The sequence below is a fragment of the Ambystoma mexicanum genome, chromosome 10 (assembly GCF_040938575.1).
Source record: "Ambystoma mexicanum isolate Mex_15411 chromosome 10, UKY_AmexF1_1, whole genome shotgun sequence".
NCBI classification, from domain to species: Eukaryota; Metazoa; Chordata; class Amphibia; order Caudata; family Ambystomatidae; genus Ambystoma; species Ambystoma mexicanum.
Window position 1 is genome coordinate 150,629,148 of NC_090932.1, and position 16,789 is coordinate 150,645,936.

A 16,789-nucleotide genomic window follows, 5' to 3' on the forward strand; every position below is an offset into this window, starting at 1 on the left:
CGACCACAACTGAGTCCCTCGAAATCCTCTAGTCCCTAGATTTAGCGGGGGCCCCACAAGGACGACAGCAGAGAAGGCCACGAAGAGAGGAACCTGTTGACTCTATTCGGCTTCCACAGTGCCCAGAGAACCTAGAGGATTGGATGAGTTTTGGCCACCACCGGTAGAGCGCCTGAAGGGGTCCAAAGCAAATCCCTGACCTTATAAGGATGAACCTGCACATCTTCTACATATGTCCAATACTTTCTAAGGTCATCCCTGAGGTGTTCCAACATCACTCGCAACTGAGCAGCCTTGTAGTACTCTTTACAGTCCGGAAGGCCAAAACCTCAGTACGCCTTTGGAAGAGTCAAGGTGTTGTATCTCACTCTGGCCCTCTTACCTCCCCAGACAAAACGAAGGCGGCGAAGATGGAGAGTCAAAGAAGGAATTCGGAATGATACAAGGGAGAGAGGAACAAAAGATAGAGAAGCCGGGGAAGGATATTCATTTTCACGGAGGTCATACGACCAAACCAAGAAAGGGTGAGTGGAGCCCATCTATCGAAATCCCTGAAAATCTGGGCCTTCAGGGGGGAGAAAGTTTAGTTCGTAGATCTTCCCCAGATCCCTAGGTATGATAGTTCCCAGGTACCTAGTACTTACGCCCTTAACCCTCATGCCAAGAATTTCCGTCATTCCGCCAATCTCGTCTAACATACCCATGGGCATAATGCAGGATTTGGACACATTGATCTTAAGCCCTGAGAACGGCCAGAAACAACGAATTAAGTCTAGCATTCGGGGGAGGGCGTCGTGAATCAGAGTTAGATACACCAAAATATCATCCGCGAAGAGAGACAACTTTAATTCATAATCTCCACACCGCACCCCCGTGACACCCACATCGCCTCTAATCGCAGTGGCAAAAGGCTCCATTGCCAGAGCATACAGAAGGGGGGGGAAGAGGGCATCCCTGGCGAGTTCCTCTGGATAGCGGAAAGCTCTGGGAAGTACTGCCATTAACTAACACACGTGCCGTGGGACCATTATACATGGCCGAAACCGACCCACAAAATCGGTCACCAAACCCCATTCTACGAAACACTTTTCCCATATATGGCCACTCCACATGGTCAAAGGCCTTTTCGGAGTCCAGAGAGAGGAGGTAAGCCTCAGATTCCCGCGTGGACACCTCATGCATAAGACCCAAAGTTTTCCGAATATTGTCAGAGCCCTGTCGCATGGGGATGAAACCGACTTGATCCCCATGGACCAACGAAGGAAGGAATCTGGAGAGCCTAGTCGCCAAAAGTTTGGCTAATATTTTAACGTCAATATTGAGGAGGGAAATGGGTCTGTATGACTGGCAATGTGAAGGGTCCTACCCTTCCTTTGGAATGACCACAATGAGAGCAGACATCATGGAAGAGGGGGTGGGTGGGCAACCTGTGTCCAGGGCATCATTAAATACCTTAGCTAGACTAGAAAGGGAGCCAGCGTGGACCGGAATACCTTAAAGAACCGCACAGTGAACCAGTCATCTCCCGGAGCAGTGCCACTCGCATCAATCACCTCCTGAGAAGAGATGGGAAGCTCCAGGGAGGCAGAACTCTCTTGAGCAAGATGCGATATTGGGAGAGCGTCAAAGAACCGGTCCACCTCGGCTCCATCCCTGACATATTCAGAGGTATAGAGCATTCTGTAGTAAACCCCGAACTGCTCCGCTATTTGCTCATCACCCAGAAACTTCTCAACCTCTAGATTGGAAAGAAAGTTAACTCGCCTGCTTTTACGAAGCTCCCTCAACCTCCAAGCCAAGATCTTGTCCGCTCTCCCTGCTCCATGTAGCGCAGCTTTAGGAACGCAAGCTTTCTCTCAGTCTGGCCTACAAGGAGGGCAGACAACCTCGCCCTAAGATTTTGGAGTTTCACACACTTGCCTGGACCCATCTGCGACTTCAACTTACCCCCCGGTTGGATGGCAGCTATCTGCTCCTTCAACTTAAGTTCCTCCCTAGTCCTTTCTCTCTTCCTCCTAGTTCCCATCTCTATCAGGACACCTCTCATCGTGGCCTTGAATGCATCCCACATAGTTTTACTTTCCACTTCACCAGTGTCGTTTAACAAGAAAAATTCAGAGATGGAGGCCAAGAGGGACCTCATCTCCCCATCCATTAGCAGGGAATCATTTCAGACCCATCTTGATTTACTCTGGCCTGACAGTGGAACACCCAATGTAACTCGAACAAGATCGTGGTCAGACCAGGGGACAGTCTCCACTTTAAAATCAAAAATGCATTCATGGATGGATGAGTCTACAAGCACAGTCAATCCTGGAGAAGGATTGGTGCACTGTGGGAAAGTAAGTTTAGAGGGGATCTCGGTTGCTCCCAGCAGGGTGCGCATCAACCAAACCCAGTTCCTCATTGACCCGGTGGAATAACTCTGCACACTTAAGCTGGGACCTGAGATCTGGGCAGGGCTTGGAGGATTTCCTGTCTTTGTCCGGGTTCAGAACCATGTTAAAGTCTCCCCCAACTATCAGAGCTCCCTCTGCAAATTCTCCAATTCCCCACCCGCCCCATCATCTGCCAAAAAGTGTCCTGCCCTTCATTCGGTGCATACACCCCCACAAAAGTGAAGTCACGACCCTTCACATCTCCCTTAACCATGATGTAGCGCCCTTCTGGGTCAACTATGAGCCCTCGGGGAGAAGTGCGCATTTGGAGAAACCAAGAGGATAACCCCTCGCTTTTTCGACCCGTAAGAGGACTGAAACACCTGCTGGACAGCTTTGGACTTAAGGGTAGGCTCCTTCCCCCTTACCCAGTGAGACTCCTGCACAAAAAGAAAGTGAAGTTTAAGTTTTACAAATTCCCTCAGCACCAAAGACCTCTTGGCCGGAGAATTCAAGCCCTGCCCGTTCAGGGATCCCACCGACAGGTATTGAACCGATTCACCCATTGGAAAAGCCAGTTAACTCGTCCACCCCCCGAGGGAGGGCTTCACGCGAACCCAGCTCCATACCCCATGTGCATATGACAACCAAAGAAAAAGCCACTGAACCCTACAAGACTTGTAGCTCTAATCCTCCATCACTCTCTATGTCCGATTCAGAGGAGAGGGAGTACTTGTCGCCGTTGAATTCGAAAGAGCGAGAACGGGTGACCCCATCTGTAGTGCACCCCCTTAGCTTGCAACCATGTCGTCAGCGGCCTACAAAGTCTACGGAGGGTGAACGTAAGGGCCGAGAGATCCTGATATATAGAAGTCTTAGCTCCGTTCCAGACAATTGGACCACTTCTGCGCGCCAACTCCAGGATCTTGGTTTTCTCTCCAAAATAGTGGAACTTCACCAGGACTGACCGGGGACCACTTGCACTACCTCCCGCTCTGTGAGCCCTGTGTCAATGGTGGGTACGCTGGTATTTTCCCCACCAAACAAGGTATTGACAATTCTCTGTGTTGTCTTTTTCTAGCAGTTCTAGCTGGCCAGGTTCAAGGGTTGGGAGTGTGATGTCGTCTATGATGGAGGCGTCAGCGGGGCAGATGGTGCTTTATAGAGCTCAGCATAGTAGGCGGCAAAGCCCTCCACTATGTCTCGGTCTGTGTCGAGTGGCCCCAATTCTTGGGTGGTAATGCCCCTTATTTGTCGAAGACCCTCATCCCTGCGTTCCAGCCATGCAGCATTTTACCTGCTTTGTCCCCGTTTCATACACCCTGGCTCGCATTGCATTATGGGCCCGCTTCGCGTTGTCTAGCGCTATGTTTTTTAGCTGGTTTTGCCCCAAATGAAGCGCGCAGTGTGTTTCTGCTTGTTTCTATGCTGTCTCTGTACAAATCACTTGTGTTTCGGCATCGTGTAACGCTTTTAGGTGTTTCCTGTGGGCCGTGCACCAGGAGATAATTTCGCCCCCAAATACAGTTTTATAAGCCTCCCATAATGTCACCGGATTGTCTACAGAGCCCGCGTTCATTTAAAAGTAGGTCTTTGTGATGTTCTGGATTTGTTCTACCAGATCTGGGAAGCCTAAGTAGTAGTTATTTAGTCACCAAAGGGGCGGGAGCTTCGATCTGTTGGTGTGGATGCCTATTATCAGAGGTGAGTGGTCCGATATGCCTCTGGGAAGCAGTTGCGCCTCATTCACTCCGTGTAAATCCACTGAGGGGAGAAAGAAGTAATCTAGCCTTGATAGCGAGGCGTGGGCTCCGGAGTGATATGAATATTCCCTCGTGTCGGGGTACATTCCGCCATACATCTCGGAATCCCAGGGAGTCAGTGAACGTATCAGGTTTAGTACGCGTGGAAGGGTTTCTATTACAGAGGTGTGCGCGGTCAAGTACTGTACTCATGACTTCATTGAAGTCTCCTCCAGTGATCATAAGTTTCAAGGATTCTCCAGCAATTATAGGTGCAATGTCTTTAGTTAGGGCGGATAGTAGGTTTGGGGGTGCATAGACCGCTAGCATTGCGATGTTTCGTTCCCAGAGCGACCCTGTTATGTATACAACTCTACCTCCCGAATCTTGAGCAACAGTGGTAAGGGTAAAGGGAAGCCTTTTGTCTATTAGGATTAGTACCCCACGGGAGCCCATAATGAATCCGGCATGTATCGCTACGCGGTAGTGGGTGCGCTTGAATAAAGAGCAGTTTGAGCACGCCAGGTGGGTTTCGGTTAAAAATACGGCGTCCGGCAAGTGGCGGTTTAACAGCTGTAATACTACTAGGCGCCTCTTAAGGCTGCTGCCGAGCCCAGGTCATAAATCTTATAGATCTGGTGTCATTCCTATTAGAGGTCATCGTTCTTTGGGATAAGAACAGGCCTTGACATATCGTGTTAGCTTACATGATGCCATATTGCGTGTTGCTTTAGTGTTGGGCGGCATACTGTGTTTACAGGCAGTGGAGTCTGCGGGAGAGCCCTGACTGCTTGTTGGTTTACCATATCTCGGTGATACATAGTCGTGCGTTGTACCTCTTAATCCCATCGTGAACTTAAATTGCATAACACACAAACACATACATAACCATCTTGCCCCGACTCTATACTTTGCCCTTTTCGAAGCATCTGTCGCCCGAACCTTAAACAGATGCTGATGTCAGCCAAAGTGGCTGGTATTCAGACTAACAAAATCCCCGTCTGGTGTGGGCCTTTCGTGTTTTCGGGCAGGCCAAGGATCCTGACGTGGTTGCGCCTTGATTGGCCTTTGCCTTCATCTACCCTTCCCGCCATTGCTTTTAGGTCTGATTTAACTCCATGTAGTAGTAGTAGTAGTAGTTGTAGCGCTCTTATTCCATCATGCGAATTGGAGATGCGTTGCTCTCCCCCCCCCCCGGTGCGAGACGTTAGCTTTTGTAGGTCGTTAGCTTTTGTAGGAGAGATACAGCCATACTTTTACCATCCATCTTTTGCTCCATGGAGGCACAGGATTCTGTTATGGCTGCCATGATGTCCTTTAGGGAAAGTGTACTCTAGACTGGGGGCGTTATTGCTTGGTTGCGGTTCATCTAGGTTTTGCGTGTCCAATGTAGTATAATGATCCATTTTGGGCTGTATGGAGCATGTTTTCATCTCATCTTTGCCCATGATAGGTGCAGGGTGTGCTCGTATCAGTTGTCAGTACCTGCTCGATAGGGCCCCCTCTCGCTTTGTTGCACGTTTCCTGTTTAGCAGTGTTAATTTTAGGGGTAGGTCAGGCAGTCTCTCCTCTCCGAGCTAGTCAAGCCTAGGGCATGTTGGCTCCTTGCCTGTGTTCGATTGTGCTGGTTGCAGGGGTCAGTGGTGTGGTATCCAATATGCCAGTATGGAATCTATGATTCCGCTTTCCTCTATTTATTTTGCCCAGGCACAGGTCATTCATTTGGTTGTGCAAATGCTCTCAGCGTTTCTCTCAGCGGTTCTGTAGCTTATGTAGGGTTTGGTACGGTTTCACAGCACCTTCGGTTGGGCACTTTAGGATTCAGAGCTGCGCACTACTAGATATCCGCACCTTCCAGTTTGTTTCGCCAGGTCTTGCCTACTATGTTGTTGTCTTGCAAAGCTGGGATTACGGTCTGGGATTACAAGTCTTCTGGACGGTCAGGTTGCTGGCCATTTCAAAACAACTTATTGTCTTTCAGGACTGCCAATTGTCATGGGCCCCCGTGTTCCACAGGGTAAGTGTTCCGAGGCACAGAGGGCCCCCTTGTTGTGGCGGTGTGAGTAGGGGGGTCCCCATGTTGCAGGTGCACTGTCAGCCACACTGGGACCCCTCCAGGACAGACAGACAGACAGACAGACAGACACACACACACACACACACACCAGCGTTGCGCAGTATTTAGGCCCTCTGCTGCGTGTGTTCATCAGGCTCTGGGCTATTTCCCCGTCTTTCCGATGTGAAGCATTCAGGGATCAGCGCATGAAGCGGCCCAACGCTGCGCGCTTCCCTGCACTGCATGAGTCTCCCCGCCAGCAGCTCCTCACCCTTGCAGGCGATCCAGGCGGCTTTAGGGGGGTGGGTCGGGTGATGTGGGAGGACGGGACGTATCTTTCCCCAGGCTACAGAGTGCTAACAGTCGCTGGGTGGGGCGCCCCCTATGCGTTCAGGTCCCTTACCGCCTAGCGAGATGGCTGCCTCTCGTTTTCCGTGTCCGCAGTGGTGTTAATGGACGTTCTTCCAGGCCATCCGCTTAGGTCTGGTGGACTACCAGCTCAACGCGTTCTGCTCAGCAGGCACAGTGCAGGGAGCTCCAAGCGCACGCTCAGTCGCTTCAAAACCGTTTCGTGTCAGCACTGGCTTTTTGTCCTACGGGTCTGGCTCCGCTATCTCCAACAAGGTGCAGTGCAGCGGCTGCCCTGTCCTCTGCCGCGCAGGAGATCTCGGCTCGCATTCACGGGCCATCCCTCGTGGCCATTTTGATTACCAGCCGCCGCAACTCAGTTTGTTTATGAGGCGATGGGGGTCGAGTTAGCGGGCGTTGCAGCGTTCCCCTCGCTCACACCGGCCTCTTCAGATGTTCCGGTTTCCGTCGTTCTGTTTTAGTGCGGAATCAGAAAGGAAAGCAGGTTGTTTTTTCAGGATGTCTTGTGGCAGGCACAGGAGCCGAGGGGACTCACGTCCTCATTGCTCCTCTGCTGGCCACCTTATATCATATATTCAAGTGCTGTGACCTATTCGAGGTCCTCACACTGGAGTTCTAGGTTTTGCGACATCCATGCGAGATGTTCCAAGATTTCCTCATTCTTTCGGGAATCCTCCATTGGTTCCTGCAAGGCTTGTTCTGTCGTATCGTGTCTTCCAATTGTGAGTGCTCACCCTTAATTTCTTGTACCGCTCCCTTTAAATCAGATTTCAGAGAAGAGATTTGTTCCTGAAGGGATTCTTGAAGGACTCCGTTAGACGCTTCTGGTGCTCTGCCAGGCACAGCATCAATTCCTCCTTAGTTATTGCCATGGGGTTCCTAGACTGTGGTGTCTCACCTTCTCCTGCTGAATCTGGTGGAAGCAGGGCTAACTTTCGGGTCTCCTGTGCTTCAGATTGCCAGCACCTACTGATCGCGTCCTCTGCTCCCTGAACATTCGCCACTGGGTGTGCCGGAGCACCCTCGTTTTACCCTCTTCCATTGGTTTTCAGCATGTGCCCCCGGAGGGAGATTTATCGGCCTGGCAGTCCTTCGCTCCACACCCTGTAGTCGCCGGGCTCAAACGCCCTCATCCCGACCCACTCCCATTTTTCGGCTGCGACCCTCCTTCCTCTGATCTAGTTCAAACTAATATTCTGGAGGCATCTCCTTTGTGGTAGGAGGCACTCACTAGCTAGGGGCAGCAGCTCCAAAGGGATCTTTTCTCAAAACACTGGCCTTATAATATCCTCTTTCTTCCCAAACCACCTCCCTGGTTCGAGGGGGGGTAGGTAATGTGCAGTAGAAATGTCTCTGGGGATTCCTTTACCCTGCTCTGTGTGCGGGTGGGGGGGAAACACACCCTCTACTCCAACCCCTCCGGTCTCTACCACTGAGGCATGCAGGGGCGATCTCCTTCAACTGGCTAGGTCTGTAGTTCTTATTGCCCATGTCAGGAGCAGCCGCCAGGCCCCCACTGTTCACCACAAGGTTGCAGGAGAGAAGTATCCTTCCTCCAATATCTCCACACGTGGTATGGGTCTGCTGCAAATACTGCTATCTCCAAAAGCTCACCGCTGACCACATGGGTCCTACTCTGCCGGAGCCCCGACTGTCCTCTTTACTGGACCAGTGCTGCCCTGCCTCCGTGCGCCCGCTCTACAGGGTGGGGGGGTTTAGAGGAGGAAATCAGCCGGGGCCTACCAACAGTATTCACCAGCCCGATGAAGTGCGTTCTGCTCTGCTGGTTGCTCTACTTGCGTTTGCTTCCCCTGCGACCCCCCACACAGCTGCACAGGTTGGCCTTGTGCTCCAGCCAGCTCTGGCTTACTACACTTTATCTCCAGCCACCACCAGCTTTTATCATTGCGTTCACCGCCCGGTCCTTCCTCCACCTCACGGAGTGCCAGGCCCGTCTCAGAGGTGCGATGAGCAGGGCGTGCTCCCAGCCTCTCCTCTCCTGCAAGCACCTTCCACGTCCAGGTGTGCCGATTTGAATCCTCTGCATCGTTATCTCTTGGGATGGGGGGCGCGCCATTCGCCCACTCTCTGGCTTCTCCTCTGCATCTGCTGGAGTAGAACTGCCAATGGGTGCTAATGCAACCACATTTCAGAACGGGCCCGGGACCAGCCGAGTTCAGCACGTCTTCCTCCCGTGGTCAACCATTTTAGAATCTTTCTTACTTTTTAAAGGCATCAGCGTTTCACCTTTCCAGCACACAGAACCTTCTGTATAGTGTTGCTGGGAGCCCTTTGGGCTCTCCTTATATGTTCTTATTTTCCATAAAAAGTACTGTTCAAGGTTAGAGGAATACTTTTTATCCTTGGATACTGAACCTGTGGCGTGAACTCTACAAAATCTAGGCACCTCGATTGATTTGATACATGCAAAAATCCAACGCATGCAAAAAGAATTCTGTGGGCAGATGATTGGCGGGAAACAGAGCAGCAAAGGTCTGATTCTTCCTTGCATACGCCATCAAAAAATGAATTTGCACTAAAATTCCAATTGAACATGCTTCACACAAAAGATACCCTAAAAAGATATGGGGATACATTTGAGAATGATAAATGCCATCTATGTGGATTGCACTCAGAATCGCCAAAGCATTGTACCGTGTTTTGGGCAGAACTGAGATCAATACATCTGTAGAAGTTCATGAACGAGAAATTTGGGTTGGACGCTGAAAAGTGGTGGGAGGCTCTCTATGGGGGGGAAAAAGCCCCAAAATGACATGCGCTCGGGTAAAGTTCCTTGAGATGACCTTTGGAAAAATAAAGGCGCAAGAACTAAAGAGACACGAAAATGTCCGCCAATGAAAAGGACTTTAATACAATGAAGGAATGGATAATAAAATGGTATGTTTTTTTTTTCATAACATTTTATTAAATTATACAGATTCATCAATGCATCAACAACAGCATTTGATCATTAATCACATTATTCAGACATTAGATCAAAACATATGTAGGACCGGAGATATACTTTGTTGTGGCACTGCGCCTATGTCCAATATTTTATTCGGGCAGGGCTTGATGAGGTAAGCAAACGTTCTGGGAGGGGTGGGCATAATGTAACTTGTAGATTAGTCAGTAGAGGGGGCTGCTTTGTAGCCACCTGGTGAGTGGTTGCCTTCTAGACAGGGCCAGGAATCTTGTTGCATAGTCCATGAAAGAGTCCCAGATATTCCTGTGTCTGGTCAGTGAATTGTTCCCGGATCGCGGTTACCCTTTCTGCTACTGCGATGTCCCAACATTTGGACCACCATAATGCTATAGAGGGCCAGTCTATGTTTCCACAGGCGTGCCATGGCAATTTTCGCTGCAAGGAGTAAGTGCATACACAGTCGAGGTATGTGGCCTGAAATTGGGAATGTCTCTCCCCCTGTTTCCCCTAGGAGAACAATCCCCGGGTCCCAAGGAATGGCGAGTCCTGAGATATCCTTAATGTGTTTCAGCACCTCCCTCCAGTATGCCTCCCCTTTTGGGCATGCCCGTGTAAGGTGAAACGATCCGGGGGTGGTACACCCCCGCCAGCATTGGTCCGAGAGATGTGGATTGGCTCTGTTGATTTGGACCGGGGTCACATAATATCTATAACAAAACCTATAGCCCCCCCCTCCCTATTTGTAATGCATTGTGAGCTTTTGTGCAGCCTGGCCCATATTTTTGCCCATTCCTCCACTTTTACTTCCCTTCCCCATTCGGTCATGTACCTTTCTTTTTTTGTGGGGTCCACCCTGTCCAGGAGACGGTACAATATGGAGATTCTACTGTTTTTCGTAAGGGTGGTAAGAGTGCTCTCCAAGGCCGTGAGTTCTCTCGAGCACTTCTCGAACCGTCCTGTTAGATAACCAGTGTCTTATTGGAGTATAGTGAAATCTCCCCCCCCCCCCCCCCCCACTCCAAACTTCTCTTTGCATCTTTTGAATAGAATGGGCATGCCTTCCTCTAGGAAATCGCTCACTTTAAGTAATCCACCCTCGCTCCAAGCTTGGAAATCATTGAGGCTACAGCCTGGTGAAAACTCTGGATTATTCCAGATGGGTGATAGAGGGCCTAGCGTACCCCTGCCACCCCACTTTCGAGCCGCTGCTTTCCAGCATCGGGCTGTTGGGATTGTAGCAGATAGGGGGCCCGTATTAGCTTGTACTTTTCTCTCTGGCAGATGTGGAAGGTCCGCCGGGTTGCCCATGCACCAAGTCTCCTCTATCTGCGTCCATTTTGGACGGTCATCCTCTTGCACCCACGTGAAAGCATGTGACAGTTGTGCTGCTAGAGTGCATCTTGCTAAGTCTGGGACCCTCAGTCCCCCCCCCCCCCCCTGATTCCTGTCCCGCAACATTATTCGCTTTCTGATGCGTGCCCCCTCTCCCCCCCAGACAAATCCCTGTAGTTTCTTTTGCATGTCCACCAGCACTGGGCCCGGAATACGGGTCGGCACTGCGGCACATGTGTATAACCACCTGGGGATAGTGTTCATTTTTATGGTCGAAATCCGGCCGAACCAGGAGATCTCTTTAGAGGGCCATGACTTCAAGTCGTTCTTAAGATTTGTAATTAGGTGTGGAAAATTTGGTGCGTATAGTTGGGCCGGGTCCTTAGGAATTCTAACTCCCAGGTAGTCTATCGCCTCTTTTACCCACGGAATAGACATTAGTGGGCGGAGAGCTTCTCTTTCCCGTTTAGCGACATTAATCGCTAAGGCTGACGATTTATCTAGATTAATTTTAAAGCATGATAGTATTCCAAAGTCATCAATTTCTTTCCTTAGGGAGTCAAGAGATGCTGCCAGATTCGATATTGTTAGCAAGACATCATCTGCGTATAACGCAATTTTATATTCCCTGCCCCCAATTTGGACCCCCTTAATCCTGGTATTCTGCCTGATTTTAGCTGCAAAGGCTCCATAGATAGGGCAAAAATTAATGGGGACAGCGGGCATCCCTGTCTGGTTCCCCTTGATATCTGTATTGCCTCGGATCTCCTGCCATTAACCCTTAATTGTATTGAAGGGGTTTTGATAGTTAGCCATGACCCATTTGGTGAAGTTTGGGCCGAATCCGAAATGTTCCAGGGTCGCCCGTATGTACCCCCAATCTATCATATCGAATGCTTTATGAGCATCTAAGGAGATCACTGCCGTTCCGACCCCAGACCTGTGGGCATGTTCAACAATGTCTATTGTTCTACGGATATTGTCATTTGCCCCTCTTCCAGGGATGAATCCAGTCTGATCGCTGTCAATTAGACCGGGCAGGGCCGTGCCCAACCTGCTCGCCAGAACTTTAGCAAAAATCTTACCGCCATTGTTCATAAGCGTGATCGGGCGGTAAGAGGCAGCTAGCTCAGTAGCCTTCCCAGGTTTGTGTAACAGGACCGTCAATGATTCCGCCATTGATCTGGAGACGGTGCCGGATGTCAGGAAAGAGTTAAATAATTCTGCCAGCTGAGGAACCAGGAGCCTAGAATATTTCTTGTAGAAGGATGCGGTTAGGCCATCGGGTCCGGGAACCGTTGGTTTCAATGTTTTGATGGCGTTGATTATGTCTTCCTCCGATATAGGCCTTTCAAGGTACTCCAATTGATTCTTATTGTGCTTGGGTATGGACCGTAGGTACTCTGGTAAGTTCGCTATCTTCTTTGATGGCCCTTTCATGACTTCTGAGTGGTACCTCAATAATTCCGACATTTTCTCCGCGTCAGTGTAGATAGCCTTGCCATTCGATCCAATTATCGTGAGTATGTCATTTCTGGTTTGGGTCTTTTTCAGTTTATTCACCAATACTCTGTTTGCTTTGGTCCCCTTCACATAATAAAATTGTTTTGTGAAGGCTAAAGCTTTAGCGGTGCGATCGGCGCAGTGCATTTCTAAGGCTGCCTTGGCCTTTCTGAGCTCTCTTTCGGCCTTCCTGGTGTAGCGACCTTTCAGGATCGCCTCCAGGTGATGCACCCTTTCCTCCAGCTTGGCAGACGCTATGTTTGAGACCCTTCGGTGTTCCGCACCCGCACTGATTAGAGAGCCTCCGACAACTGCCTTCATCGCATCCCAGATGATGTTAATGGGAGAGGATACCGTGGTGTTTTCTTTAAAGTAGTTGGTTATCATATTTTCTACTTCCATCCTGATGCATTCGTCCAGAAGCTAAGTGTCGTTCAGTTTCCAGAATCTTTGTGCCGGGAGCTTTTGTCCCGATATGGCTAGTTTCGCTGAAACTGGGGGCGTGATCCGAGACCATACAAGTGTGTATTGTCGACGCTTCCAGACATGGATAAATGACCCCCGAGAACAGAATAAGGTCGATTCTGGAGTAGCCTTTGTACACCTGAGAGTAATGGGAGTAGTCTCTCGAGGATCCATTAAAGAGCCTCCATGCGTCCACCGTTTCCGTTTCCCTTAGTAGCTTGGCTATCGAGAGTGCTCGAGTACAATCAGATTTGGTGGGCGGAAGAGTCTTATCCATCTGGGGATTCGGCATGGAGTTAAAATCCCCTCCCATAATTACATGCCCTTCTTGGAAAGCTAGAATAGTAGGAATCAAATTTTCGATAAAGGCAGCCTGAGCCGAATTGGGGCCATAGATAGACGCTATTGTAATTGGGAGCTCCTCGAACATCCCCTTGAGCAAAAGGAATTGCCCATTTGGATCTCTCTTTATGGTTACTTTTGTTAGAGGTATCCTATCGCTTAAAAGTATTGCCACTCCCCTTTTCTTTTGGCCTGAGGAGGCAAAGTATGACTTTCAGAAACTGTTATATCTTACTCTGTGTTCGTCCTCCTGTAGTAAATGTGTTTCTTGAAGCAACACAATATCTCCTGTTAATTGACCCAGCCTGTGTTCTACGGATTTCCGCTTCCTCAGAGAGTTGAGCCCTTGCACATTCCAAGAGAGAATCGTTATTGTACTCGCATCAACCATAATTTTGTTCTTCCTTTCTCTTCTTTGCGCAAGCTCATGTCCGTCTGCTGAGAGCGATCCTCCATATCTGAATCGGTTGCAGTGTTTTGATGGTTGTTCCTTGTTGCTGTTGTTGAATAGTTGTGATGTGATCATAAGTTCTGGTCTGAGTGGCCGGAGCCAACATACCCAGACTGTCCTTTAACTTTCAAAAGACCCTTCACCCCCGCCACCCTCCTAGAACAAACAGGCAAAATAGGAAATATCCTACTGCCGTCGGGAACTGGTGGTGCCGATGCGCCCAACTGGGCCGCCGAGAGAACTGTGAACTTTAGAAAAGGAGGACATGTGCCCCGCCCCCCCTGCTTCGTGCGGTGCCTTCGGTGCCCTCTTAAGCAAATGCTCGAGTTTGAGATTTTCATCCTCATTTGGACCCCCGAGTCCGCCCATTCCGCCACTTTTCAGTTTGCACCCTCCGTCCTAACAATTCCCTCCTCCAGTAATATGATGGATGTGTGCCTTTAAGCATCAGCTCGGATTAGAGTTTTTCTTGGGCGGCCCTCGAGGTCTGCGTCGCCTTACAGGTTTCGACCACTCTCCCTCAGATGATTTCTTGTGTTGATACTGGGATGGTTCCTCCGAGTCCGATCCTGCTTCTGTTCCACCAACACCCATGAATTTGTCGGCTTCCTTTTGTGAGCGGATTTGTCTGAGTCCCCTCCCAAGCGAATTTGACCGACGTCAGGAATCCCCAGTGGTAGGCAACCTTTTTTCCCCCTCTGCCATTCCGTGAAGTTTCTCATGGCTCTGCGCTTCTGGAGTGTGGAGTTCACTAGATCTTGATATAAGGATATGTTGGGACGTCATTTGGCCCATATTTCTTGCTTCCTTCATGATTTCCTCTTTAATTTGGTAAAAATGGACCCTTGCCAAGACATCCGGTGGGAAGTTGGAGGCCGGTCTCGGAGCCGTCCTGTGCACCCTGTCCAACTCCAGGGATGATTCATCCGGTAGGGTTATGATGAAGCTAAGCAGTTGGGAGACGCAGCTTCTTAGCTCTATGTCCGGAATGGCAGTTGGAATCCACCTGATGCGTATGTTGTTTCTTCGTGATCGATTTTCGGCATCTTCTTGCTTCACTTCAAGGAGTTTGCATCTTTCCTCCAGTGCTCTGATTTTATCCCCGTCGGTCTCACCTTCAAACCGCTGGTCACAGACTTCCGACTCGAGCTCCGCCGTCCTTCTCTCCACATCGATCACTCTCTTGTCCAGGGAGATTATTTCTTGGGTCACTTCTTCTGTGCTTTTGTAAATTTCCTTCGTCAGGGCCTCCAGTAGTTCCTGCAGATCGTTCTTAGTTACCATTTGAGTTGATTTGGACGCTGATGCCTCTTTGGTGGGATTCTTTTCATCGGGGAGAGTCTCAGATGTATCGCCTTTTTTGGAGCGTTCAGTTGGGGTATTAGCCATCAGCGTTGCAATATCTGTCTGCTTTGACGTCTTCCCACTTGGACATCCTGATGGGATTCCGACTCAGCCCCTTGGTGTTTTCCACTTGTGTTTACTCTGTTGTTGGGTGAGAGGGGATCGCGAGCCCAATGAGTGTCTGTGCTAGCAGATTCTTTGGTGGTTTATTGGCCAGAGCTCACTGTATGATGGGGCTTCAGTGTTGGTAATGTGATGGACTCCGATTACCAGCTCTAGATTTTATCAGTTCTGCAAGCGGAGGGAGTTTGGGGGGGCATTGTATACAGAGCCCCACTCCACACCCCACCTCCAACGAGCCGCCTTGTGGACGCTTGATCCTCCTATATTCAAGGCGCGGTGGAGCCCCGGCCGACCAGATTCCCTTGCTCATGTCAATATGCAATGCTGTGGATTCGCGCTCCTGCCAGTACCCACGGATGTGGTTTGATGTTCAATCGGGGACTCGCTAAGTGAGGGGGGGCGAACCAAGGGATCCGAGTCTCAACCCCCAGTTCGCAACCTTGCTCGCCGGCGCTCCTCATCGCTCTGTCTGCCAGCGTCTCCCGGAGCCTTCTGTCTCCTTCCGTGAGCGAAGCGCCAAAGGCTCACAGCTGTCCGTGATTGTGCGGATGATTGGCGGCACACGGCACTGTCCCGGCACCCCTATGCCTCATGGGATAGCAGTTCCTCGGCAGCGCTCAGTGTTCATGTGCGGCTGCCCCCTCCCCCATTCCTCCAGTTCTTACAGCTCAGTGGAGCGGCCGCCATCTTGCCGGCGCGGGGACCCCGGGCTCAAAATACCTCCCATTGTCGAAAGCCGGGCTCCGTTCCGATCGCCACCTTTCGTGCTGCAGCCAGAGCGCTTCTTCCACTTTACGGTCCGTTTTGGGGGAGAAACGGTGTCTGGGGGCAGCAATATTTATGATAAGTGCATCGGGTCAGCCAGGAGCTTCACGGAGTCATGCCGATCACGGCGGCTCCAAGCCACGCCCCCCTAAAATGGTATGTTTTGAAATTTTGTAGAATGTAATGTACGAGGTTGGTTACAAAGTTAAACTACAATGCCAAAAAATGTAAATAACAGGGGCTATTATTCACATGAAGTGCTTTCCCAGGTTTCTTCAACAACTCACCCCCACCTCCCAGCAGATAACAGGACCAACGCCAGTAGCAAAGGCGACTCCTGTCCAATTCATGCATGCCAATTAGCCTAATATTTGATTAGGATTATGGCATATTTGTGATACGATGCCGACTACAGTGCTGTGATGCTAGGAAATTCCAACGAGGATAGTCTCCTCGACTTAATCCCTCACTCGCACCCAAACCCCACATCTCCTCTCTACATACAGCGAGGGCTGGGTATCTGATCCAAGGGTTATCATGAAGCATCAACAGCCTCAACAAACTTAAAGCGTCCCCTTCAGCTCTGCTTCTACTGCTCACCATCAAGTGAAGGTCTGAGCAGCTCTGAGCACCATGCACGCCAGTGAGCAGTGAGCAACATCAGAGGAAGGCACCCAAAAACGTGATAATTGCACCATGAAGCCATGCTAGGCCCTGCAACACGCAGCCACTTCCGACACATTTTCATACAACGCGTAAAATACATTCACCATAGTCTTGTTTATGTAAGAAATATTGATTCAGCCAATTGTAGCTGCCGTGATATCATACGCCATGTGTGTTAAGTGGAAGCCAAGAGGTCTTAGGAATTGAACAATTTCACCAATAACCATTCTTCGTTTTTTAGAATTAGCAGCAGTGTGGTGTAAACACCTTGAAGAGAAAAACTGACACGGTTAGCAAATAGGTAAAAAAAACATACAGTAGCATAAA

General features: G+C 50.0%; 1 protein-coding gene across 1 annotated transcript in view; it reads right to left on the reverse strand.

Annotated features, from left to right (window-relative positions):
* The window catches only part of BOLA3 (bolA family member 3), a 204,657-nt gene that overhangs the window by 51,435 nt on the left and 136,433 nt on the right, over nucleotides 1-16,789 (reverse strand). The window lies entirely within an intron of this gene.